The sequence below is a fragment of the Megachile rotundata genome, chromosome 7 (genome assembly GCF_050947335.1).
Source record: "Megachile rotundata isolate GNS110a chromosome 7, iyMegRotu1, whole genome shotgun sequence".
Classification (NCBI taxonomy): Eukaryota; Metazoa; Arthropoda; class Insecta; order Hymenoptera; family Megachilidae; genus Megachile; species Megachile rotundata.
In genome coordinates this window covers 3,696,284-3,723,526 of record NC_134989.1, presented here as the reverse complement: position 1 = coordinate 3,723,526, position 27,243 = coordinate 3,696,284, and the positions used below count along the sequence as shown (strand labels likewise).

The 27,243-nt window shown below is 34.5% G+C and overlaps 1 protein-coding gene across 1 annotated transcript in view; it reads right to left on the bottom strand.

Moving 5' to 3' along the window:
* The window catches only part of LOC100878748 (uncharacterized), a 911,930-nt gene extending 906,627 nt beyond the window's left edge, over nucleotides 1-5,303 (bottom strand). The window contains exon 1 of the mRNA XM_076533672.1: nucleotides 3,957-5,303. The gene's annotated coding sequence lies outside the window, so the exon portion shown is untranslated. The remainder of the gene's footprint in view (nucleotides 1-3,956) is intronic.
* Between the last annotated feature and the right edge of the window lie 21,940 nt (nucleotides 5,304-27,243).

Sequence of the window (27,243 nt, the reverse complement as noted above, 5' to 3'; positions counted from 1 at the left end):
AAGAGTTCAAAAATTATGTCAATTTTGTATTCAGTAATTCTTGACTATGTAAATTATAATTGAACTTGAACTCCAAATTCAAGCTTATTACGAATTCGAGTAAGATTTGTTACAGCTGTAGGAGTGTGTCACGTGTGGTAGACGATTTTGTAAGGCAAGGAGTTAAACATATAACCGTAATTCTTTGGTGCCCGTTTTTTACTTTAAGGGGAAAATCAACCCTTTTATCTTAGCCGACCGTCTGCGTAACTGCTTATAAATCGTAAACGACAGAAGAAAACATAAAATGGTGAAAACAAAAGTTATACTGTTTCTTTAGACATACATGTCTATGAAAAATGTTTTATGTATATGTATATGTATATGTATATGTATATGTATATACAAATGTATTTTATATGTATATATATATATATGTAGGTTTCTGGAAAAAATAATTTTGTTACAAAAACTGAGCAGTCTTCGCCATTCTTAATTGTTTTAAAAAATTCTAATTTTTCTATTCTTTTCTATTCTTTGTCTATTCTTTACAAATTCTACGGTATATTACTAAATATAATTATTTCAATTATTTTATACACTAAAATAATTATTTTTAACTCTGTATGCTTTCCATATTGGCTGTTAATTTAATCTACATTTGCAATACATAATAACAACTTTTCTAATAAAAATCTAGCAGAGTATTGTTCCATAAAATATACTAGCGAAATTCATAGTGCTGAAAATTAGTTATTTTATTGTTCCTGATGTTTTAAAAATATTTAGATTCAAGTACTTTTTTGAGGAATTTCGTTATTGTAATAATTACATCGAATGAACTATTTTCAACCGTTACTATAGCACATTACACCTCATCCACGATTCTGCATGTAATTCTTGCTATCGTACATTATGTATGAGTAGAAATGATAATATGAATGAGCATGTACAAGTGAGCATATGTAGAAATGAATTTTATCACGAAGGTTATCAGTGTTACAATTTCAACAAATCAGGTCGATGTAGCCACTAGCTTCTTTTCAAAATGTTGATTTTGTTATTGTCACTGTATCGTAAGAGGCGTTTGCGAATTTGAAAATTTGGAGATTTGTTGAACCTGAAAGTCTCAGATTTTGATAATTTGACGGTTTGAAAATTTAATAAATTATAATTTTATGAATATAAAAATGTGTAAATTTTATAAAATGAAAATGGAAGAATTTGCACATTTCTAAATTAAAAATATTGAAGATCCTGTGAATCTTGTAAATGTCCAAATTCAAAGGTTTAATGAAAATTTGTGAAATTGAAGATCATTAAACTTAAAGATTTGGAAGTTTATGAATTTGAAAATCTCTAAGTTTAATAATGTGAAGACTTGTGAATCATTTTTAAAATGCATTTAAAGGATGTGTACATAATTGTGTGTTTCCATAGGTCAAGTGATGTATCAATTCACTGTACATCATAACTCAAAATTGCCACATTGAATGGCAATTTTAAAAAACGAAATAAATCTACAAAACACAGCAGTGAAATGAAATTGCTCTTCTGCCCTCTCAAATAAAGGGCCCCATGGTCATCATACTTATAACAGAACTACAAAAATCTGTACATATCAAATTAAAGTTGTACCTTTAGGGTGGATAAATAGGGTAGATCTGTCTATTTGGCAGTGTTAGACTAACCGAAACTTCGTTATACATGAGTTAACAGTATCAAATAGAATCGACCCAGTGACCCCTGTCCAATCGAAAGTGGTTGAAAGCTTTCTGAACGCGTGCCTCTCGATCGTCTAATTCGGTAATAATTGTCTCTGGTGTTCAACGAGGATTTCCCATGCAAATGAACCATTTCTCGATGGTGATTTCGAGGGCCACTTTGCGGTACAAGCGTTTACGAGTTTGTTATAAACCTATCGTATTGTTTACGTAGGGTCCGATTGTGGGACTAGGTTTCATTATCTCAATGATGATTATTGTGGGAATTTCGTGAGATTTGAATTCGTGATTGGGTTTATGTAGATAATATCTTTATTGTCTATATTGTCAACCAGAAATCGTTTAATTTGCTATCAGCTTTTATATTAAATATATAAGATGAGTTATTAATAACTATCATAACATTAATTTCTCCTTCAAATTTGTATAATATTTAGAATATTTCATTTTAACAATTGTTAGATGCCCACAATATAATAGTAAAATAATTTTAAAAATTAGCAGACTTGTTTATTTTAATTAAAGTGATTGCAATATAAATCACATAAAAAATGTATCTTACAATTGATAAGCAATTCATATATGTCCATTTTATTTAAGCAAGAAATGGTTTATGAAATTATTTGATAATTTTCGTGTTTTATATATACTTAAATAATTCGTGATTAACATGATAACTGCCATAGTAAAAATGGTCATCTGAAGCAAGACATATGATAACTCATTTATGGAAAATACGGTTATTTTCAAACGTCAATTAAGTTTTAAGTTTAAACTTTTAAATTATTACTTCGTATTTAACGATAATAATAATTGTGCCTCCCTTTTTCAATTTTTAAGCGTTATACAGAATCTTTTTTAACCGTTTCATTCTTCAGTTATTTGATTCAGCTGGATTCACGGCATCGGTCGCTTGCAACTTTCATAAAACTCAATTCAAACTTTAAATATTTGATTTATGTCCAACTCTTCCAACAGTATTTGAACACACTTGCAAAAAATAAGAACGCAAAGTTAACCAGCAAAAAAATTAAATTATGAAACTAAAATTGCAAACTGAAAATCCACCATGCATCGCAGTTAGATAAAGATATTAATCGAAATAAGATAACCGATCAAAATTTCAATCTCGTATGAAATAATAAAAGTATCCTATTACCAACGTCAATTCTAACAAATAAAAGACAATATTTTGACGAAGATGTATGTCTGGAGATTTGATCTGAAAATTCTATTAAAAAGTCTATTAAATCCGTTGATATTACTGGATGCAATTCAGATAGGACATTCCTAGACAAATTTCTCCTGAACGGGATCAAATGAAACGTGAAATCGTGGTGATTGGGGTACCGATTAATCAAACGTAGTCAAGAAAAGTACCCTGTTAGTTGATACGGTTAAACCTTGGGGTAGTTAATCGAACGCGTCAATGCTTGCAGGGGTGATTTCGTGGCCGCGTAAACAAGAGCTTTCTCGCCCTCGTTCGAGCACACGCGAGCACGACATCGAAAGCCAGACTCGAGTGGCAGACGCGGAAACTTTGTTAAGGTTAAAATCACGATCAACTTTCCGTTAACATGAAACTCCACCAGAGCTGTTTCGATATTAAATACGATTAAATACGTTGGTTACGTTCCGTTCGTTTTGTCGATGTTGAATTTTCTCATCGTATCATGTCGACTTGAATTCATTTCAAATTTATCTTTCGGTCCTTTGAACGCTCGTATCAAGCAAAAACATTTTAACGAAGTAATTTCTACCTATTTCAAACGTGTGCGCAATTTTTACGTTACTTAATGTGTCCAAGAATGTTTGATAGATGCGATATACCTGAGTTTTTAAATATACCAATTATTGCGTGATTAATTAAAAACTTCCATTTGTACAACAACAATTTCGCGTCGATCAATAGAGAAGAATCTCGAGATAAATTTCCTTATTGTTCTCTTGAAAGCAGCCCTTGCGAAGAACTCGAGAAACTGGTTGTCTCGGTTGCAACCGAAAAATCCAACTTTCGCTCGAGACTCAGGCAACTGCTGGCAACTCCTATAAATTCTGATGCTTTCCTCAAATGGTCCGAACTATTCTTCGAGCTTTTACCATCGAATTCCTTTTCTCTCTCCCTCTCCCTTCAAGATTACTCTCCTTTTTGTCGTTGTTTCCAACAACCGACATTCGGTGAACCAACAAAAGAAAACATTGCGTCGTAATATTATGGGGAATAGTGGTTCGAGACTCTGTCGTGGAACTTACCAGGCCACGTTTCCTACGCAAGCGACTCGATCGATTTTTGTTATGGGGGTTGATTCACGTGTTCGCCCTAACGACGCAGGGCGGGAATCCACGACGTTTAAAGCCGAACAACGGTGTAATCCAAAACGTCGCGTCGCGATCACACAGACTGGCTTGTTACTCTCAGACCCTTTTTGAACGGTCTCATTCCTGATACCTGTTGGATTTACACCTGAACAACGTTGTTTCACTGGCACTGATTTGGCGCTAGCTGCGATAACACTTCACTCAAAAACTGTCGGCAACTCGGCTTTTATTCCACTAGAAACACTAGACTTATTCGGGGTGAACGATATTACATCCACTCGGGGCGCGACGGAAGGCTTTCACTCGGCTACCCGACGAACGCCAACACGCGTTACACCTTTTCACGAAATCCCTGTCATCGATCGGCCGCTAATTAGTCGGTCGGTTTGGCGAGCTCGTTACCTATAAATACACCGGTTAATTAATCGTCGTGTCTCGCGAATTCGTCCATTCATCTCCCGTCGTTTATTCCAGCCTTCGACTCGAACCTTTGTACGATGATCAGCACGGATTTCGCGCGAAACCTTTGCTGCCACTTAAGCTTCGCGAGAAAAACCACGTGACAATGTTTTTCCGCGACGGATACCGAAGAAACCTTGAACGATCCACCTGGTCCGTGATACTCGGACGTTTCCCGTGCGCGTACTTGCCAGACTGTGGACATTTACCTTCCACCGCCCTACTGAGATTCACTTTAGACCTAGCTTTCGTCGGCCAACACCTCCCTCGTCCCGTTTACACCCCACTCCGTAGGTCCGCGCCCGTGGCAACCCCTAGAACGATACCAACCGGCGTCCTTCTCGAGACGACGTGTTCTTACGTTGATCGGCCGTGCCACATGGACGCCTAACCTCGAATTTCGACAGCAACGGTACCGTGTTGCTTCGTGTCACGTCACCGCGCTTGACCACGTGTTCCGGAAGAATACACACACACACACAGACACGCGCGCACGTTCCTTCACAATTTCTTATTGGCCACAACGTTGTTTCATTCGCGTACACGCGTCACTTTCGACCAACAGCGACCCGGAGTCCGAGCCTCGTCCTCGACACTCGATGGACAAGATTTTCCACTTGCTACATGCACTTTTGGACGATAACGCACACTATCGTCGCGATAACGTGGACATTCGTTTGGACAGCTGAGTTCGCGACGGAACCCCTAGCGAACTCGACGCATCGTCGCTCGTTCCGGAACGAACGACGCCCTGTTGTCGTCGCGGCACGGGGTGAACGCACGACTTTGCGGATGACGATCCGCGCCCTCCACCACCCAGAAACTACCTTCCGTCGCTACCACCACCATCGCCACCACCACCATCGTCCTCGTCGCCCACCTCCACCGCTCCACGACCACCTCTACTTTCCTCCACCAACACCAGCAACGAGTTCAACACTAGTTTTGCCCCTGTGTTGCGAACATTACCAACAGCGAGCTCCTCGCTGGGAAATCCTGTTCTACTAGTACCACCACTATTTTCGCTGCTACCAGGACGGGTGTACTAGTAGCACGAAGGGTGTGCTAGTAGTCGATTGGCCCGTAGCAACGACGAACACGTTGATATTATTGCTAATGTTACCAACAGCCAGTTACAAGGTAGTAGAGTTTATGTCGCAAAATGTTGTCCACAACGAACCACGAGGTTGCTCTCGAATTTGTCACCCCCTGGGAGTTCGCCGCCGTTGTCCAGCTGACCGATGAACCTGGATGAAAATGATTTTTCATCGTTCCTCGAAATTTCATTACACGTTGTCCCCTTTAAACGACCTGTCCGTTGTATCTACGACCCTGGTATCTATCAACGCCATTTTTCTGTCGTGCTAGCGGATCTCGTCTTAACAGCCACCCCTCTAGGACGAAGGTTCGCGCTCTATGCACGAAGCATAGCACCCAGTGCACTCACCAACACCACGCCCCGTTTAAATGTGGTTAACGCACACACTGGTGGCCAAGTTTCCATACGCCCTTCCCCCGATATCGACACCTACCACCACGAGGAATCCGACGAGCACACAGAGGAGGACTACCCTTGTGTGACTACACGAGCGGATCCTGCCACACGATTCTCCAGCCAGTGGTTCTCCTCGCGCAGGTCAGAATCTCCGTGACGGTTGACATAGAAATAGAGGAGAAGGTGAAGGTGGAGAGGGTGATAGGCGTCCTTCCCCTCTCTCATTCTCTCTCGTCCTTAAGCAGTTCTCCTGGCGTGTTTACGGGGCGTCTCGACGCAGGCGCCACCACGGGGTTGGGTGGTCACGCTTCGAAGTTCCGACGTCGATCGAATCCCCAATTGGGTGGGAGATGTGGGCACCTGAGGGATGTTGGGGCGCAAGAGGATCACCTCGAGGTTAGGGGAGAATGGTGAACCCTCCATACTGGCAGACCACCCTCTACGGGGTTCCGATAACAGCACTGCCGTGCCGTGGCTACGCGCGTCTTTGTGAATGGAGACAAAGCGGAGGCTGCCGATCCGTCGCCAGAGAAGGTCGACATCTTTCAAAGGACTTGATCCACGACTCGACGGTTTAATGACCATCGAGATGACCCAATTTTCTTCTGTTTCTGTTAAGTGATTCGTCGATGTTTTTAAGTTACTTTCAATTAATATTTGGAAGCTAGATAGATTCAATAGGATCTTGAATATCCTGTTTTGTGTTCAATTTGCCTTTTGTAGATGTATAGCAGCGTTTTAGAACTCGTCCGATTTTGTTTGCTCCTTTTTTAGATGAGATTGTGTAGCTTGTTGTAGGCCCGGCTGCAAAAAACCTTGACCAATTACTTTGGAAGCTAGTTCGTGTTGAACGTGTTCGACGTGGGTCCAATTTTTGGATGTATAGACAATATTGATCGAAGTTTTACCGCGGAAATTTTACTGCCGTTCATTATATTGCTGATGCGAATTTTATTTCGTTGTGCTTTTTACGGGGATTATTTTAAGACAGTCTGTTGCTTGTTCCGACTGACCTGAACTCAGAAATAATATGAAAATAATAAAATTTTTGATATTCCACGCTTTAAAAATTTGAAGTCTACTAAATTTAAAAATGTATATTTCTTTAAAAAATTCTATGATACAGACCAATATACATTACAATGATTATGGTTAGCAAATTGTTAACGTTTCAAAATGTAAATTTTGAAAGTACCATATTAATTAACTTTCAAATACTTTGATATCGAGACATTATAACTAATTGTGACGTTCCTTTGGAAGCGCTCAAAATAAAGAATAAACACTTCACTTTTGAGGTGTTTGAGTTGAAAATTTAAAGCTTTGTTGAAAAAATTTAAAGGACTTCACGTAGTCTGTTTCTATGAACATCCATTGCTTACAAAAACTGTAAATGTATCACATCAGTGAAACGCTATTCAAAATCTCGTTAAATTAGAAGTACATGGTGATGAGATATGCTTTAAGTGTTTATCTGCTTTAATCATAATTCCAAGCGTTGTACAGAATATCAGAGCATAGAATGTAAAGATAAAGCACAATGGGGATACCTCCGCGGCCGTATAATGCACATGATAATAAAGAAGCTATCGCATTAACAAGAACCACCACTTCGATGGCATTATCTATTTCTCCAAAAAACAAGCACCACAAACACAGCCCCTTGTATGAAAATATTTTGTTGGTTAACAAAAAACGTAGCTTCCACTTAAAACGATAAACTAGCGAACGGAAATGAACAAAAAGGGGAAACAGAAATAACAATGAGGACACCTCCATGTTTTTGCATCACACATGGAATATGTAAACAAAGTTACCCAAAGAATAAAGGACGAAACAGAGTGACACATAGTGCATTGTAATGCAAATACAACGCGAGTACATTATTCCGTGAACCCGTATGCAATTTCTGCTAGTAATCGGTTTAAAATCGTAGATCACTTTGCAGTTTAAACAAAAAGGGCAATGAAATCTAACAGAAAAAAAGGGAAATTCGATAACGCAGCGAAAGAAAGAAGCATCGATGGATTGATGCATTAATAAAAAAAAAAATGCAACAGAATTGCTAGTGACAGAACGAATCAAGCTCTGAGATCGCGTTTCCCTTTGTTTATTCGCCGTTTGTTTATTCATTCAGTCTCTCTTTTCAGGTTTGCCTTCTAATAGAAGAGCATTTCAGAGTGTGTCAGCGGAACGGGTCGATGCTCTGTCGGCCGGATCTGAATTGAATCCGTAGTTCGTAGCGGTAATAAAACAAAAAAATGGAAAAAACAAATGGTTTCATTTACTTGGCAGCCTCGTACGAGAAGGCAGGAGAAATCATTTCAACCTGCATGCCAACTTTCGCGTGTTTGGCTCAAACCGTGGCCACGATCCATCATTTTCCGCGGCCTGGTTTATCTTTCCTCGAGTCCCATTATACCCTCATGATCGAGTTCCTAATATATTTTCACGAGAATAAGAATGGTCCGGGCGATCACCGGGCCCTTGAAAGTGTTCGATGTTTGATAACGGTATCTATCAAACTTCTACGCCAATAGCATTTGTAGTTTTTCTTTTTCATCCCAGAGAAGTTTGACCTCTTTATTAGTAGAACGATTGGAAGTTGAAAATCTGATTTATTCCGAGAACAGCTTGAAATGCTATTCAGGCATTCGTTGCCGACAGTTGATTGGGAATTTGTCCATCGAATTCTCCGCTTCATGTAAAACAATTCAGAGTGAAATATGCAGTTAGTGGCACTTTAAACTAATTAGTGATTTATTGTGCACTGTTGTGAAGTGTACATAACAAGTTTTATAAAACTGTATATTGAAACTGAACAACTTGTAGTTTTATGTTTATGTTTGGATGGTATAGTTTTCGGGACTGCTATAAAATTATTTATTATATGAAACTTTATTTCATGACTTTCTTGTATTCGCACATCTCTATATCGCAGATTCTTGAATCCCCATATTCCTATGTTAGTAGATTTCTATGTTCCCAGATCCTTATTTCCGAGGATTCATATACACACAGATTCACATGTCCCCAGATCCACATAATCATGTATTCATATATCGACATATCTCCAGATTCACGTATTTACAGATACACATAACCCCAAGTCTACATGTCTTCAAATCCCTCTATTCCCAGATTCCTATATCCTCAGATCCACATATTTCCAGATCTACTCATCCTCAAATCCACGGGTCTCTAGACCCGCATATCATGTTTGCGTATTTCCTAATTTGCATACTCAGATTCCGGTATCCCCTGATCTACATATTGCCAAATATCTATATTTTCAGATCTACATAATCCCACATCCACACATCTCCAAATCTACATATCCCAAATATCTATATTTTGCATTCTTAAATTCGTATATCATATATTATATATCTACGTTTATATACTCATATGTCTATAAATTTTTAGATCTGGATCCCTTTATACTTTTCTAGATGTATACTATATCAGGGGTGGCCAAGCTCCTTGATAGTCCAAGCCATTTTTCAAAATTTGAAATGTTTCGCGAGCCGCAATTTTCGATAGCGCAGTTTTCGATGAGTCATATCATTCTTAACTTGGACGGAAATGAAATTTGTTACAACGTTGCACTTAGTCTTTCATATTTGTCGTCAGTAATTTCAAAGACATTTTGAAACACATACGGAATGATAATAATTTTTCAAAATATAATAGCACAAAAATGAAAAGGGAACGTGGGTACATTTATCGAGAGCCACAAATAATCCTTCAAAGAGCCGCAGGTTGGCCACCCCTGGTATATATGATATATCTGTGTACCTATATCTTTATGTCTCCATCTCTAGACACCTATATCTTGATGTCTGTATATACTTGTATTACGATACAAGGATTATATTACTATGCAAGGATATTGTATTGCTATATGCCTGTGCTCTCACATTGCTACATCTCTATATTCACATATTCCTATATCCCTACATCGCTAGTTTAAACAAATGTATTAATCTTGGTAGTGGCGATCGTGTACCCAATTAATAATTAAATCTTTGATACGTATGATTATTCACATAAATTTTTAGAGCCCCATAAAACGTGGAGGATGTACTATCATACGAATTTTTGACAAGTTCAAACAGCTGTAAATCGTAACTGTTTTTTCATTTATTTGAACTTTAAAAAATTACTATAAATTTTAGTAAAAAGTCTGATTAAAATAAATAAGATTTTGGCACTCTTTCGAAACCATTGTTACATTAAATACAAAATTCACAATTTTTCTTCACTGTTGATATATGAACGGCAAGTAAATTTGCCTTTATAAATGAAAAATAAGAAATTGCGTGCAAATATCAAATTTATCTTACGCGTAAAACGGTGCCATACACGCTGTATTAGTATCAGTCACAATTTTTTCACCACGTTCTAGAAAATCGTGTTATTTACCGCTGTATTTCATTTAAATATATAAATTTACGTAAAAGAACCTATAACTGTTTTCTAATATTTTTATATGAATATAAAAAATTGTTAAGGGTAATTTAGAAATACTAAAACACTCTGTGTTAGGTTTTGCTATTGGAATAACTTGTACTTTATGAATTGAATATTACCCGAGTTATTGATACACTTCTGATGACACCACGTGCCCGTCAATTAAAACACAATGCACTCGAGTAGAACACTTGCGTACAATAAATCATCGGCACTTGATCGCAGCTCTTGCTGAAGCGTGTCTCCATTAAAGTGCAATCAACTGTAGGATGCGCAGTATACTAAGTTACTTACCTTGATTATTAATTGCTTTGTCGATAACTGAAAAATATAGGAGACGTTTAATTCTTATTTAATGCGATGTTATTATATGACCTAAAATAAATTTGACATTTTATGAATTACAGTTTAAAGAAGTTTAATATTGGTATTTAATTAACCTATAACTTACTCTAAGCTTATACTTTATATTATAACAAAATTTCTTATTTATCTAATTAAAAATAACCGTTGTGTATAATTTCACTGCTTGTAATTATAAATGATGAAAATATCAGTGTCACAAAAATAGTAGACGTTTATTGAAATTGAAAATACACAAGTTACAGTTAATTAAACTACGCAAGTTGTAATTAATTAAAATGCAAAAATTATAATTAATTGAAATAAGTAAATTATAACTAATAAAAATATACACATTACGATAAATTCAAACACGCAAATTATAATTAATAGCAATTAGGATTAATACAAATACAAATTATGATTGATGCAAATACGCAAATTATAATTAATTTACGTAAAAAAATGATAAATAATTAAAACACGTAAGTTATAATTACTTCAAATACAAAAGTTAACTTAATTAAAATGTACAATCCATCAAATTTTATGACCTTTTATAAAAATTCTAAGAAACTTGCTCCATCAATAAGCAATCTCGGAAATCGTAGCAGGTCTTTTTTCTTCCACGGTTACTACCACATTTCTGACTTGATAAAAATGGGTCTTACGTCCAATGCCATTGTCCTAAAATATCACCCACGATCGCACTATCTGTCACCATAACATCATTGTTGAATGGATAGTCATAATATGAAGCAGCCACAAGAACTTACCGATCGTGACCCCGAAGTAACAGATAGCGTCAAATAGGAACCAGTTATTGCTCCTCGATTTACCAACCCCTTCGAGATGGCAAGTGCAGAAGGGTGACGATTCTGAATCGCCAACTTCCACGTAGCCACGAGTGCAGCTCTTAGCTGGAGGGCTAAAAGGGCTAGGAATCTTTGAGTATCAGCACGAAGAAGGGGATATATAGGGTGTCCCATAACCAGTAAAACAATTTAAAAGAAGAAACATTGCTTTACATAGAAACCATAAAAATTTACTTTAATTTAATATTACGTAACGAACTATTAAAAGTTATTTAACGAGAAATTATTAAAAACTCAATTCTCTAGTGCAAAGTGTCAATAACTGATTTTCGATAGTTTCTAACAATAAACTTTTAATACTAGGTTTACGAAACGCGTCAAAACGACGCAAGTTTCTTATTTTAAATTACTGAAATTATTAAGATGCTTCTGTCGAAGTGTATAAAACAAATGATCGAAAATGATTTAAAACACAATTATTAAAAATAATTTAAAAACAATAGGATTTAGTAGAAGTTTGTTTCATGTAGGATATGAATTTTTTCTGGTTGTGTCATTGGTTAAATGGCACCCAGTAGATCGACTTGCCCTAGACCTTCGTCCCCGACGCTTTACTTAAGCCTGAGCTTGCAATTCTGCGCTCCCGTTACGAGACCTCGGATCACCTAGCCCTTCGGCTAGTTGAGCACCAGTGACCCACCCTTTTCCGCTTCCTCGAGTGTCTCTCCTCTTTCTTTCCTCTCCTTGGCTTTCGAATGTACGATTCCTCCCTCGTACGCTCTCGTACGTCGCTCCCTTTCGCCGACACCCCTCTTTACACCCCAGCGCGATAAGGGCTCGAACAATGTGGGTTATTACAGAGGGAACGAAGCGACCCTGAGCGACAACTGTTTTGCAAGCTTCACGGTGTTCCATGCAAACTTTATCTTTACAAATGCTTCGTTTTTTGTCTTCCATTATTTTCTATAAGTAGCTGTATTTTGTATTCGATTTAGAATCCAAATTTATTTGATTACTTAGTTAGTTAGCTTAGTTATATATTTAGATAATTGATTTCATTGCTGGAGGTAGAAAAATAGGTATTGAAAAATATTGATTTTATTGTGAAGATACTGTAATGGATGCATTTGTTTGAATGTACTTTGCTTTAATTGCTTGTGATGTTGGGATTTACATTAATTGCTTGTTATGTTTTATGGACGTAATGTGCAATAATTTGATTTTTAAACAAAAATTAATTCAAAGTAATTTGAATGATTTATTCAATACGTACGTGAATTGCTAATTATTTTTGTTTTGTTTTTTCCATTTCTGGTGCTATATGTTTCTATATTTACAAATTTCCACGCTGAGAAAAATCAATCATTTTATTTTTGTATTTCTAAATGACCAAATCTAAAAATTTCTTATTTTCTAATTTTCTAACTTTCTAAATTTCTAACTTTCTAACTTTTTAATTTTCTAATTTTCTTCCAAATTTCTATTTTCAAATATCTTCAATTTCTTCGTTTTTCAACATTTAATTTTTTACATTGGCAAGTTTTAATGTTTGCAAATCGTTAAATTTTTAATTTTTAATTCTCTAAGTTTCTATTTTCAAACTTTCAAGTTTCAAAAATTCCAAATTTTTAATTTTTAAAATTTCTAATTTTCCAAATTTTGAAATTTACAATTCTATACATTTCAGTATAGGGAATTTTTAAAATCTAAACACTTGAAAATGTAGAAATTTAATATTTGCGAGTCATGAAATAATTCAAATTAATTTATTTGAACAAATAGTAAGCTTAAAATCTCTACAGAAGACAATTATTACATAATCTATCAATTATTATTTTTAAATGTTTCCACACATGGCGCAATATGCAAAATATATGCATTCAACATAAAGAATGTATAACAAAAATGAAAAATATTTTTTATAATTATCCAATAGTAAAATTACCTCTCCTTACGTCACCCTTATTTATTTTATGTATAAATACATAGAACGTATATAATAATTATATAGAACGTATTCAATGAACATACAACATATAATTTGCATAGATATTCGCATTTTACTATAAAAATTAAGAAATTCTTTGAAAAATATTATATTTGGTACCTGAAAAGTGAGATACGTAAAATGGACAAATACCATAGGATGACAATGTTATAAATTGAGACATGTTTTTCGCGTTTCTCACAAGAATGAAAGCTTTAAATAACTATGATATCGTGAATCAGCCATAAAGTTTTCTACCTAGTTGAACAGTGAATTGCTTCGGTATATGCTTGAGTATCCCCTTCCATTTCTCTTCATCCTTTTCTATCAGGGTCGCCTTCGTGCGCCCGCTTATAGCATTTCCTTGTATTGCAGTTTGCACTCTTATATTGTACAGGACAATCGAGACGTTTCTTTTCTCGATTTAAAGTAAGAAGATTCGATGGACTGGGATATTGTTTCAATTCCTATAAACGTTCTTTTCTTCTTCGGAGAGACAACTCCTCTCTCCTTGACTTTTCCGATCCATTTACCATTAATTTATACACTGCTCCTTAAATTTTGCTTGCATTTCGATGTTATTTTAATGTTATTTCTCTACCTCAAATGTTATTTTATGGGATATTATGCAATTTATTTTTTTAATATTATATTTATTATTCTTTTGTATAAATGTCTCATAGATATTCAATTAAATTATAATATGCTTATGTGTATACTAGGATGAACCTTAGTTATAAGGCTCGATACTTTTTTCGACTTTTTCATGCTCGCATGCCCTAAAATTTTGATGCTCGGGAAAAGAATGATAACTGTAAAGTTTCATTATGATTGGGTAACAGGAAGCCATACAGCAATCGGGTTGAAGTTTCCAAATTTGTACGATTTCCGATTAACGTTGGATATGTTTTCGGCCCTTCGTTTTAAAAGTATCAGTGAATATTTTGTAAAAAAAATATAATTCTTTACACGTGTAATTCCAGCATTTGCATTCGCCTTCAACAATATGCACAAAGTTATTCAATTTTAGCGTTAAACTTTATATGTAACGTCGCGTTTAACCCATCTCATTGGATAATGTAACAGGTGGGCAACTGGAAGCTGTATACAATTTGTTCTAAAGTTGCTGAATTTTCTAAAACTCTTGATTTTATTAGCATTTATAAGTGAATTTCTTTAATAGTTATAAACAAAATATTCATTACTGAAATTTGAGTTATATTTCTACTTAGATACGTAGTACAGGATAGCTCACCACATTTTGCCATCTAGATTTGCGTCATTATTATTACTCATAGCAAACAATGTTTCAGATAAAGTTGAATGGTTTTGAGAGGGGCATATACTGGTGGTATATTTTTTTGTAGGTGGATGTGTAAAGGACATATGAAGGTCATTAATGTTTTTTTAAATGGAATCATATATTTTTTATTGCATCAGCTGATACACCTTCATATTCTTGTTAGAGAAAACGGGGAGGAAAAGAAAATAAAAACCAAGGAAGTAAGGAAACTGAAGATTGTAGCGTACATATATTGAAATAAAGAAAATTAAAGAAGATCTGTCGCTTTCGTCGCTCTCTATTAACGGTCTGATTCGGTCTGAATCTCCTAACTTCCTACCGATTCGCACCTTTGTTTCTCTCTCTCACTCTCTCTCACTCGCTCTCTCACTCTTTCTCTCGTATTTATCGTTCATTCGTCAGCCCATTCGCGCGCTTTTACAAAACTTATAACATTCTTTACAAAAAAGTATTAATATCTCCTAAACTAATGATTTTTTCACATAAATAGATTAATACTTTTTTGTAAAGAATATGAAAGAGTATCAACTGATGCAATAAAAAAACATTAATGACCTTCATATGTCCTTTACACGTCCGCCTACAAAAAAAATATACCACCAGCATATGCCCCTCTCAAAACCATTCAACTTCATCTGAAACATTGTTTACTATGAATAATAATAATGACGCAAATCTAGATGGCAAAATGTGGTGAGCCGCCCTGTATAGTATATCAAAAATATACTGAAAAATGTTTTTGGTTAACTTCGCTCACTGTTTAAATTAAAAAAACAGTTTCCGTATGTTTTGATTCGCACTTTTTTTGCCTTCACCACGTTTTTTGAAAGTAATAACAAATCCCACAAAAATACATTATATGTAAATAAAAGGTAACATAATTTAGGCACTATGAACGGAGCACTTCTTCGCACTAATACACAATGTATATTGGAAGCATTTGGAAATTATTACATATTTTGTGAATTTTCTAAGAATACATATAAATTATCAATGTTAAAGTATATGTATTATGGTTTTGGAAAAAATTATAATTTAATCATCAAAAACTTAATTCCAATGTATTCGCATAGAGAACAGCATCATCCGTTACACATTATAGTGCTGTATCGCTTACGCGTAATTCGTGTCGAACTCTGTTGTACAGAGAAGCAGCGCCGCGTAAAGTTCAGCCGTGTCTAAGAAGTTAAACAGAATAGAGAAGTAGTATGGAGGTAGGTTAGTAATATAATTTTATAACAGAAATGTGTAATATAATTATTATGTGACATTGTGACATTGTTTACTATACTTTACTAATGTATAGTAAAGTTATCGTTTAATTACATAAAGTAATATTACAGCAGTGTAATAATATTGCAAAATAGTAGAACAGTAGTACAGTAACCCAATTAATTTTGATCACTAATTTAAAGCACTAAGTCCGAATAATTATGAAGATAATATCATATCAATGGATCGATTAAACATGAATTATTAAAATTATTCAGATCCGAACGACGTTTTATCTCGGTGAATTTTGCGGAAATCGTGACGTAAATTTAATCGGGTTAATCGCAAGCAATCGTCACATTGAAGTACGTAAAACAAGATCGATCGAAGAACAGCTAATAGGAATTCCAGGTAACAGGAATCTCGAATGAATCGAGGATTTGCATAAATCCAACGTCCGTGACGATCGGACAGTGGAAAATGTCTTGAAGTGTTAAACTCGGTGTAGATATTAATATCCCCGAAATCCGTATTGAAAAAGGGATCGACCTACTTTTCCACCCTTACGAAAACCATGTCACAATGGATCCGATCACCAGAATCGATAAGAATTTTTGTAAAATCGAGAGAAATTTTATGGTAAGCAGAAATAACATCTTACGGGCACGAGAAACTCGTTGCGGAAATTTCCGTTCTTTTTGAAAACTTACACGGTATTCTACACATAGAAGTTTGTCATATCATAATATTTTTCTTGTCTAGCTATTTCCACCGTGGCACACATTTTATAATTTTACAAATTCATTGAATATACAGTTCTATTATTGCACTATTTCACTATTTTAATATTATATTTGAGTGAACGGATTTTTATATTTACTTGTTAAAAACTATCTTGCAAATTACTTAAAATTTTTTATTTTATGGACTGACATATATTTTATATAATCTTTCTTGATAATCATATTAAGTGACCAATAATTTTCAAATAATTGAATATTGATACAAAACCATCAAGTACCAAGTTACGCAAGCCACATATTCATATAAACAAAATAAGAAAACAAACTTATGACATGACGCATTTGAAATAGATACTATTGAAACACGAAAGTCTTAGAAAAGTACTTTGTTATCACATTTTACGAAACACCAAAAGCAAACCACATTCGGACACAAAATTGCACAAATGAATCGATCCACTGTATCGATTAGAGTCAGTCTCATATGACAATACAAAAACGAATGTGCACAACTGACTAGTGCAACAATTCCAGTTGAATCAGCATCAACCGGGAATGGATCTTCCAGATGAAAGGTTCGCGAAAGGGATTAGCGAAATACGTGAAGGATGTTTCGGGTGCGAAGCATCCAGAGTGTACTGTGTCTGAGGAAAAAAACAGGTTTCAGAAGGTGTAGTCTTCGCGGGGAAAGCTGAGCCAACCCTCTTTAACCACCCCCAACGTTAAGTTCTCCTGCATTGCGGAGACTACGCGATACGACTCGGTGAAAACCCATCCTCTAATAAACTTGCCTGGCAAAACGACGAGAATGATGCAAAACGGGGATTCGTTGGCCCTCGTTTCTTCGTTCAGCTTATGTTACACTCGATACCCCTCTGTGTGCGAGCCACCAGCGCCGGATTAATCAATAAGCAAAATAAAATAATTTTTAGAAAAAAAATACGCCGACTTCGAAATGCACTAAAAAGTATAAAAAAATAATTTCTATTTCCTAATGAAGTAAATTCTATTTCATTCAATCATACAATTACGTAACAGATATGAATAAAACCTATTTACTCGTTAGGTAACATATTAAATGCATTTCAACCTTTTCGGAGGCGAAAATACTGAGGTATTTTTAATTTTGCGCCGCCTCCGAAAAGGTTGAAATGCATTTAATATGTTACCTAACGAGTAAATAGGTTTCATTCATATCTGTTACGTAATTGTATGATTGAATGAAATAGAAATTACTTCATTAGGAAATAGAAACTATTTTTTTATACTTTCTAGTGCATTTCGAAGTCGGCGTATTTTTTTTCTAAAAATTATTTTATTTCACGCTTTTTAGTGGAATGGGGAGAATTGTATAGGATACTGTGAGACATTTCTTACATAACAATACCAAAGAATAGGATTTTGCAATAACAATAGTTATTATACATGTATACTGATTTTCGGCCGACAAGACGTGTTTGTAGAAACAGTAGAAAATCGGCGACTGCATGTTGACTCATACACCACCAGAGACACGAAGGCATACGTAGAATTCAATATATTAGTGACAATAGTTTTTCGCTAATAGCTTCCCCTTAATTGCGGATAAGGAAAAAGTTGTTCAGAATCGTGCCCCTGATAACATGTTAAAAGGACATTAAAATCGTCCAAAGTTAATTTCAAAAATTTTCAAAAATTTTTCACTAATATCTCGAAAACTAAAGCTTTCCGCGAAATTTGTATATGAACAAAATTGTTCAGCATCATGTCCGTGATAAGATATTAAAAGCACACTAAAATCGAGAAAAGTTTATTCCAAAAGTTGCCGGTTTTTTTGTAATAACAACACTTTGCAATTAAAAAATGAAAACTTTTTTGATAATGGTGCCAATGGGGAGTCAGAACCTACCAAATGCAAAAGGTTTCGCTCCGATCGATCCATCCAGGTAGGCGTAATCGGTGGGCACACATAAAAAAAAAAAAAAAAAAAAAAAAAAAAAAAACACTGATCGAATTGAGTAACCTCCTCCTTTTTCGAAGTCGGTTAATAAACCGTGCACAAGATATCACACCAACAATTTTTTGGTTTATGAAATTATTCAGCAATTTTTCTGATTATTATAGAGAAGAAGAGGAGCATATATAAAAATTTTTAATAACTTCTTTCTGTATGAGCGATCTCTATTCATTTTCGTGGCAGTCATAACAGTTTATCTCTGTTTCATGAATCCTATCCCCAGTGGTTGATAAACACCGATTTCGATGAAACTTTGCGCAATTGTTCAGTAGAACCCTCTACAAGTATAACCGTAATTCCTTGATGTCTGTTTTTAACTATAAGGAGAAAATCAACCCCTTTATCCAAGGTCTATAAAACTGCTTATAAATCGTAAACGGCAGAAGCTACTAAAATGTGGTCCAAACAAAAGTTATTCTGTATTTTCAGACCTATGTTAAAGATGTATTAGAGGTACAATAGAAAATCTTCTGAAAACTTTTACTTATTATTGTTTGTATACTTTCAAACATAAACTTGAATATTAACGAATCCACCGATGATTAAAAGAAGATATTTATTATTGTTCGCGCGATGGGCAGAATATTAACTATTTATAGCTGATTTCGAAGGTTGTAAATCTTCGTCGACCCATGGCGTTTCCACAACTTGTTACGGTAGTGGAATTATATGTAGAATTATTATTGTAGAAAAGAATGTATAGAGTGGTTCAGAGTCCTCCACACTGGTGTGCCCAGGTCAATGAAGGATGTAGATCATCATCTCACTGGTTGTAATGATTGTTGTGTGTTGTTGTAGTTGATAGTTACTGTGATTCGTAAGACTGAGTATATTTCAACAACGGTAGTTTTTAAGACTGCCTAAAATAAGTATGTTTCAACGAAGTTAATCTGAGACTCCCTAGTCGCCTCCAAAACAGCCAGAAAAGTAAGCAATGCAGGAAGTTCAGGACGCGAAGGCGTTACCAAAAAGGGCCAATTAGGACAAATTGTTATTTGTGAAAAATACTGATTGGTGAGATGGTTCAGCGAATAGAATTGTAAGATTTTTAGCTTTCACTCCAGGGTTGTAAATAACGTGTCGTTAATAAGGTGACCCAAACAGTTAAGAGATTTGGGTCCTTCAAAGGAAGTAATAAATGGACACCACGTGTTTATCATCGGAGTTCGAACGCGTAGGCCCACTTTAGTGGGGTGCACAGTTTAGGACCATGGAAATAAACTTCTTAAGAAAAGGTATATTGGTGTTAGGAAAACGCGCTTTTCTGGCCTGTTAGAAGGCTATTGTCAATTGTTAAGAACGTCAAGTTGTGGAGACGTTCATATGGTCTTAAATATCAGTTTAAAATTGCAAAGGTGAAACGTTTTTGGGCTTGACAAAATACCCATAAATATTACTTTAATTATATTCCGAGCAACTCGGAACAATTATTAGATTGGAATTTTTCTACATTTTCAGTACACTTTTTGCTTCATTTGTTACTTCTGAACTGTTGAAAAAAGAAATGTTTGGCCATACAATGCTTCCAGCGAATATGTTTTTCTTAACAATTTGTAAGCCCTGTGAAGACCTGTGTGAAAGCAATTCGATCTAAAGGCCCACAAAACATTTGTAATATAAAAGCATTGTAACTACAATCGGCTTGAATATTTAATATTTTGTTAAAAAAAAAGAAATAAAACCGCAATCATTGATAGTGAACAAACAACATTTGTTTTTCCAAAGAATTCCAATATAATCTCAAGAATAGATTTAAGCCATAGTTACAAATTATTATTTATAAATTTAACTGGGTAAATCATAAGGAAAAGTTCTCGAGTAAAAAATAACACGCTATTATCAACCAACAGCGCAAAAAGCTAGAAATTTTCTGAACAAAAGGAATCTGGGAAAACGAAGTCGTTGAGAATCGGTTTTATGGGCCTGTAAGAAGTTCGAAATTAGCAGCGAGTTCAGGTGAAGCGATAACGCTGATAATACTGCCATCAGAAAGGATGCTGACTATTAAGAGATATGGCGTGTCGATTTAGGGGATGTCTATTCACGGAAGTTCGCTTTTGTAGTTGAGGAAGAAATGACTGCATTTAATTTCTTTTAATCGTCGTTGTTGTTAGAAGAAAGTTTTGTTCGCCAATGAATTAGTAGTAATCGGTGGAGGATTTAAGTATGGTTTAGAAGTCGATTTGCCATGGAGTATAATAGTTTGGTTATATTGCTATAAGAGAACTATAGAAGGAACAAATTTTTTAAATTCAAAATGTAGAAAAAGTCCACGAGTGTTTGGAAACTTAAAAATTTTTGAATTTCTGGATATCAAAATTTTTAAATTTTTAAATTTTCAAATTTATGTTTCTAATTTTCCAAATAACTAAATTTCTACATTTCTAAATGCCTAAACTTTGAAACTGAGAAATTCCTAAGTTTATATATTTCTAAATTTCTGAAGTTGTACATTTCTAAATGTTGAAACTTCTAAACTTCTAAATTTCCCAATTACCAAATTACCAAATTTCCAAATTTCCAATTTTCTAAATTTCCAAATTTCTAAATCTCCAAATTTCTATATTTCTAAATATTGTCATGTCTAAATTTCCAAAAAATTTCATAGTATTTAAATTCTTTAATTTTTAAATGTCTAAATTTCTATATTTCCTATCTCTCAGTTTCTCAGTTTGAAAGTGTGAGTACTCTCTACATTCGTAAATTTAAAACTTAAGTAAATTGGAAATTAGAAAATTTGAAAATTTACTCATTTGAAAATTTCCAAACACTTTAACAACAAAACGTAAATACTGAAGATTTAGAGAACTTGTAAACTTCAATATATCTAAATTTCCATATTTCTAAATTTGAGTATTTGATGCTTAATCTGAAGATTTCTACATTTCTGTATCGACAGATATTCGCACTTCAAATTTCTAATTAAAATTACTTCGTTTAAAAATTATACATCAAACTATAATTTCCACTATCAATTTTCCTAGAAATCAGTGCCATTAAATAAACATAAGACAAAATAACTCCTGATACATTGTAATGGATTCTCTTCTAATTTCATCAATTCCAGCTCTTCTATCTGTTGTTTCCTCAACTTCTAATTACTGAACAGTAAATTAATCATCATAAACTTGCAATCTCCGTAAAGTGCAGTTTAAATGTTCGTAGCAAACGAGTATACCATCAGAATGAATTAAATCCGCCTTGAAATCAACGAGCTAGTTAAGAACACCCCCTTCTCGTTTGCAACCTTCGTTACCCCGCTATGCCATTGCATTCTCCTCTTTGTATACAAACACACACACATACACCTTTATTTGTAAATGTTTGAGGTTACAGGCTGGATTTAATAGTGTACAATTGGTACATTTGTGTATGTTTACTTTCTCCATTTTTCCACCGTATCCTGATGAAACTTTCTCTTGATCGGGGTGTTAATACAACTGGCTGAATATATGCAACCCCCAACTTGAATAACGATTCAATTAAAGCAGTTGTTTTGTTTGCCTCGATTTAACACGCCCGATAAGAATGCAATGCTCGTGGAAAGAAGTAAATTGTTTCTAAGATAAATTTAATTCTAACAATCATTTCTGATAAACTTTTTCTATTTCTTTTTTTATTTCGTTTGAAATTCTGATGATTTTTTAAAGAGTTTGCAGATGTCCTATATTGGAAAATTTATGGATTTGTGTTTTGACAATTTAATGAATTATGTAATAAATTGTTTGTGTTTCAGTGTAACTTTTGTTGGTAGCTTAAATTAATTAAATCCTTGTTTAATGGAATAGTTTCTGAATAATTTATATTGTCATATTTATAAGAATTGTAAATTAAATTTATAACACTTAAAGATATATAAATAATAAATTGTCTATAATGTTTATGTTAATTAAACAAACTAATTAAATTATAAGGTGAACTATAAATTAATTTATAGATTTAAATATTTGAAAAATAAAAGGAATAATTGTAGATAATTTTGATGTATAACAATTAGTAAAATTATGTATAAGCGACATATAATTTTTTATAAATATGTTTAATTTATATATTTATATACTTATTATATAAGCAACTTTATATAATATATACTTATATACTTATTTATATTATATACTAATTTATATACTTATTATATAAAACTTATTATATAAATAATTTATGTGATAATTTAAAAATGAAATTACAATTTTACTTAAAATATTTTAAGAAATTTAACAGTTTGTGAAGTTTGATTCAATAAATTGTCTCAATTAAATTTCTTTAAAAAAAATACTTAAATCATGAAAAATATAAATGATGACGTGTCAAATATAAGAGGTATCATAATTTAAAATTGTTTTGCAAAGTAAATAAAAATCTGAAGATGTTAGTAACAGTGTTTTAACGGCATAGAAGGATGAAACAAATTCAAATGACATTCCAATAACAAACTCTTCATACAGACTCGATCCGCAAATTCCATCATACCCTCGTTCTGCGCCCCTAATTGCTTAATTACCGAATAATCATCGTGCCTGTGGAACGATAGCCATGCAGACATTTCTGCATCGTGTCTAAACATTTGCTTTGGACTTGGGGAGAACGTCGCACTGAATATCTTTCGTCATCCCCTTCATGTAACCATAACTCACTATGTAATGCACAAGAATTATGTATGGGACATACTCCTAAAAATCAATACTTTTATTTACTTGTTAATTACAAGCTGAGAAACAATACTGGTATTTACTTTTTTATTGTAAATTGAAAATAAATACCTGTATTTACTTCATTAGTTACATACTAAAAATAAATACCTGTATTTACTTTATTAATTACGTGCAGAGAATAAATACCCACATTTACTTCATTAATTACAAATTAAAAATAAATACTAATATTTACTTTACTATCTATAAGGCTATTAAGAATTATGTTTATAAATCTATTAATAAAAATATTGTGAAAGCAAAAACTATGAATATATGATCTGCATTGTTATAAATAGACAATTTATTCGACAAGAATTCAAATACAATATAATTACAAAAATAAATACTAATTTATGGTAAATAAGTAATTTAATAACTTCTAAAAGTATTATAATAAAATTGTAATTAACGCTTCACACGACCAGCACCCTTGTCACCCGTTAACGTGCAAGATCCTACGACGATAGTAAATTCTGCATCTAGATGACTACTGCAGTGCTGCCACCCTCAACTGCCATAATTTCTACAACTTTTAAGATTTTATAACAATGATAAATTCAACGACTGCACACCACCCTTCACGTAACCGAAGTTTCATAACTTGTGACATCTTATAACGATAATGAATTGCATGCTTGTATAACCAACATACTCCTGACACTCTCTAACTTGCATCATTTGTATCCAAAGCTTTATAACAAAAATAAGTTCTACAGGATCAACTTCCGCCACCCTAGCTTTTTCCGAAAATAACCTATTTCGTTTCACGATGCATTTGTTTTTGATCGCCGATTTCCGTAGGTATGCACCCATTTATAGTGCCCGTAAGCTTCTTCACCCTCTAGTATGGTCAACTCCACCCTAAAGCCACAAATTAGCTGATCCAACCCCGAAATAGTAAAAGGGACAGAAAACGAGGGTGTTGCTCTGGTTGGAAGAACGAGAACGAGACACGGAATGAAAGAAACTGATGAAAACGGTAGGGAGGGCATAGTAATAGGTATACTAACCCCCGTATAGGGGGCGGAGGGGTAAGACAGGGGCGAGCAGATACGCCATGGTTCTTTCTTTACGGGCTCCCCGGAGGACCGTGTCCCTGGTGAAATACGGTACTCTATCCGAGATACTTTCGAGATAATAATTATTCCCATGGAAGGAGGGATGCTATAGACCTTTATGAAGCAGGAATTTCTGTCATCTCGCGGAGGAGTCTATTTAGAAAAGATCGCTTGGATGGTTTGGATGCTTCAAGTTTGGCGTTGGTATTCGGTTTGTTCTGTTCATTGTTCGTTGCGCTGATAAACGTTCCTGATTGTGAGTGTCGTCTAAAATGTATGATTCGTAAATATTTGTTGATCTTACCGATCCTACTGTGACCAAATGACAAAGTACTTTATACCACGTACTGAATATTGACATCGTACAGTTTCTCTGTACACAACTGCTATACTGTGAATACTCACAGTATTATGCAATCGAAATCTGTCTTACCTACAGAAAATATGACAACCAAGGAAGAAGAGGAACATTAGTTGACTTTTAAGGATTTTTGATGATTTTAGTAGCTTACAATTTGAGGACTTAGAAATGTGAAGACTTTAAGTTTTGGAAATCAAAGGATATAAAAATTTACGAATTTGGAGGTTTACAAATTTAACCCTTTTGCGCCGAGCGCCGCATATGTGCGGCATCCATTCGACGACCTGTGGGTACGAGCGCCGCATATACGCGGCATCCGCGCCACGACTTTTGGGTATAACGTTCTGTTCAGTGACGGTACTTCGGCGGACGGGACTGCCGTAGCGAAAGGGTTAAGAACCTAGTAACTGTGGATTTAAAGATTTGGAGACCAAGAAATTTGGGAATTTAGAGATAATTCCCAATATGGATTATGAAATTTAGGAACCTATGGATATGGGAATTTTGAAATGTGGAATTTCAGAATTTGGAAACGTAAGAATTTGGAGATCTAGGGATTTGGAGACCTGGAAATTTATGACATAGAAACTATGAATCTACAAATTTGGAAGCGTAAGAATGTGAGGTTTTGAAAATTTAAGAACCTGGGAATTTGAGCGATTTGAAGATAGGGAAATTGGAGAACTAAATATTTATTCAGGGAATTTAGGAAATAGAGAGTTTCAAGAATTGGAAATTTGAGGACTTAGAAGTTTGGAAATATGAAAATTTATAAATGTAAAAATGATCAACTTTCTATAAATATATTTTTTTTATTATTTTTATACTGTATAATGAAAACAGAAATTAAAGAAAAAACCAGTATTTTCACAATTATTAAGAAATCCACAAATAAAAGAGTTAAATGATAATAGCGATCGTTATAGATGTATATTTACATTTCAAGGTACTGATAAAAGCTCAAGCAATATTCCCAATACAAAATGGCCGCTTCTTTATTGCGCTAAACACTGAAACAATAAATTTACAGCTTAATGCCATCCATTAGCAAATACTACTGAATTGTTTGGTCCAACGAACTAGCACCATGATAAATATTCGTTTTCTTCGACGTTGTGTAGCAGGAGGATTCGATAAAATCGATCGAATGAATGGTTGAAAAGAATCGAAGGGAGCAGCGTGACGAAACGATGGATAAAAAGAGCGAAATCGCGTTTCGGATCGAAAGGAATAAAAGGCGATGCTCATGGACACGGGCCCTAGCAATCTGTTCGGTGAGCTTAAGCCGCTTGTGTCTATTTGCCCGGCAACGAGATTCGTTTGCGAAGAAGTCTTACAATCTCGCTTCGAGAGCTAAACTATCAACTTGTTTGAACGAAACGATTTGACTCGAGGGTGACAGAACTGTCCGGTGCATCCTTCCCAGAGGAGCTTACGACGGTGTAGCTTTTAATCGGTGAACGAAACAGACGCGTGAAACTCTTACAAACCGTGACATGTGTTCTACTTAACAGATTATTTTGTTCTTCCTGATTAGAAATCGGTGGAACTGTTTTAATCGAATGAAGAAAAATATTCGATTATCCAAGTTAATAGTTTATAACAGAATTTGTACTATTTTGATTATTTTAGAATATTTAGAATATTTTAACATATTTTAGCATATTTTAGAATACTTTAGATTGTTTCAGGATATTTTATTATAGATTATTTTAGACCGTTTTCGACTGTTTAAGTTTAGTTCAGATTATCTGAGATTGTTCGGACGCGAACGTAGATTTTTGTCACGACTATGCGACCGTTTATGTTATGCCAGTAAATCGTGCTAGTAGCGCGTCCCAGTAAGTAGTCGAATTTTTGCGTTTCTTACTTTGTATGTACCAGGTCTGTCGTTAGAAATAGAAGGCAAAAGAGGAAAGAAACCATTTTCTCTTTCTAACGACAGGCCTGGTACAAGCAAAGTAAGACATACATATAAAACTCCAAATACTTACTGGCACGTGTTACTAGCACGGCTTACTGGCATAATGTAAAATGTAAACGGTTCCTAAGAAAGTTATTATCGGTTCAAGTGGTTCGACGCATAGACCACCATGAATGTCCCTATGCCACGAAATAGGAGTCAACGGGGGATCTGTAATCTGTTTAGTCTCGTGCGGATAGGTGCCAACGTAAACGCATGCTTGTCATAAATCGTTTAATAAATATAATACATATTTTCCTTTCCTTGTAGTCTTTAAGAAACGAAGAGCAGAATTTTCTAACAGCCACCCCCTTATAGAT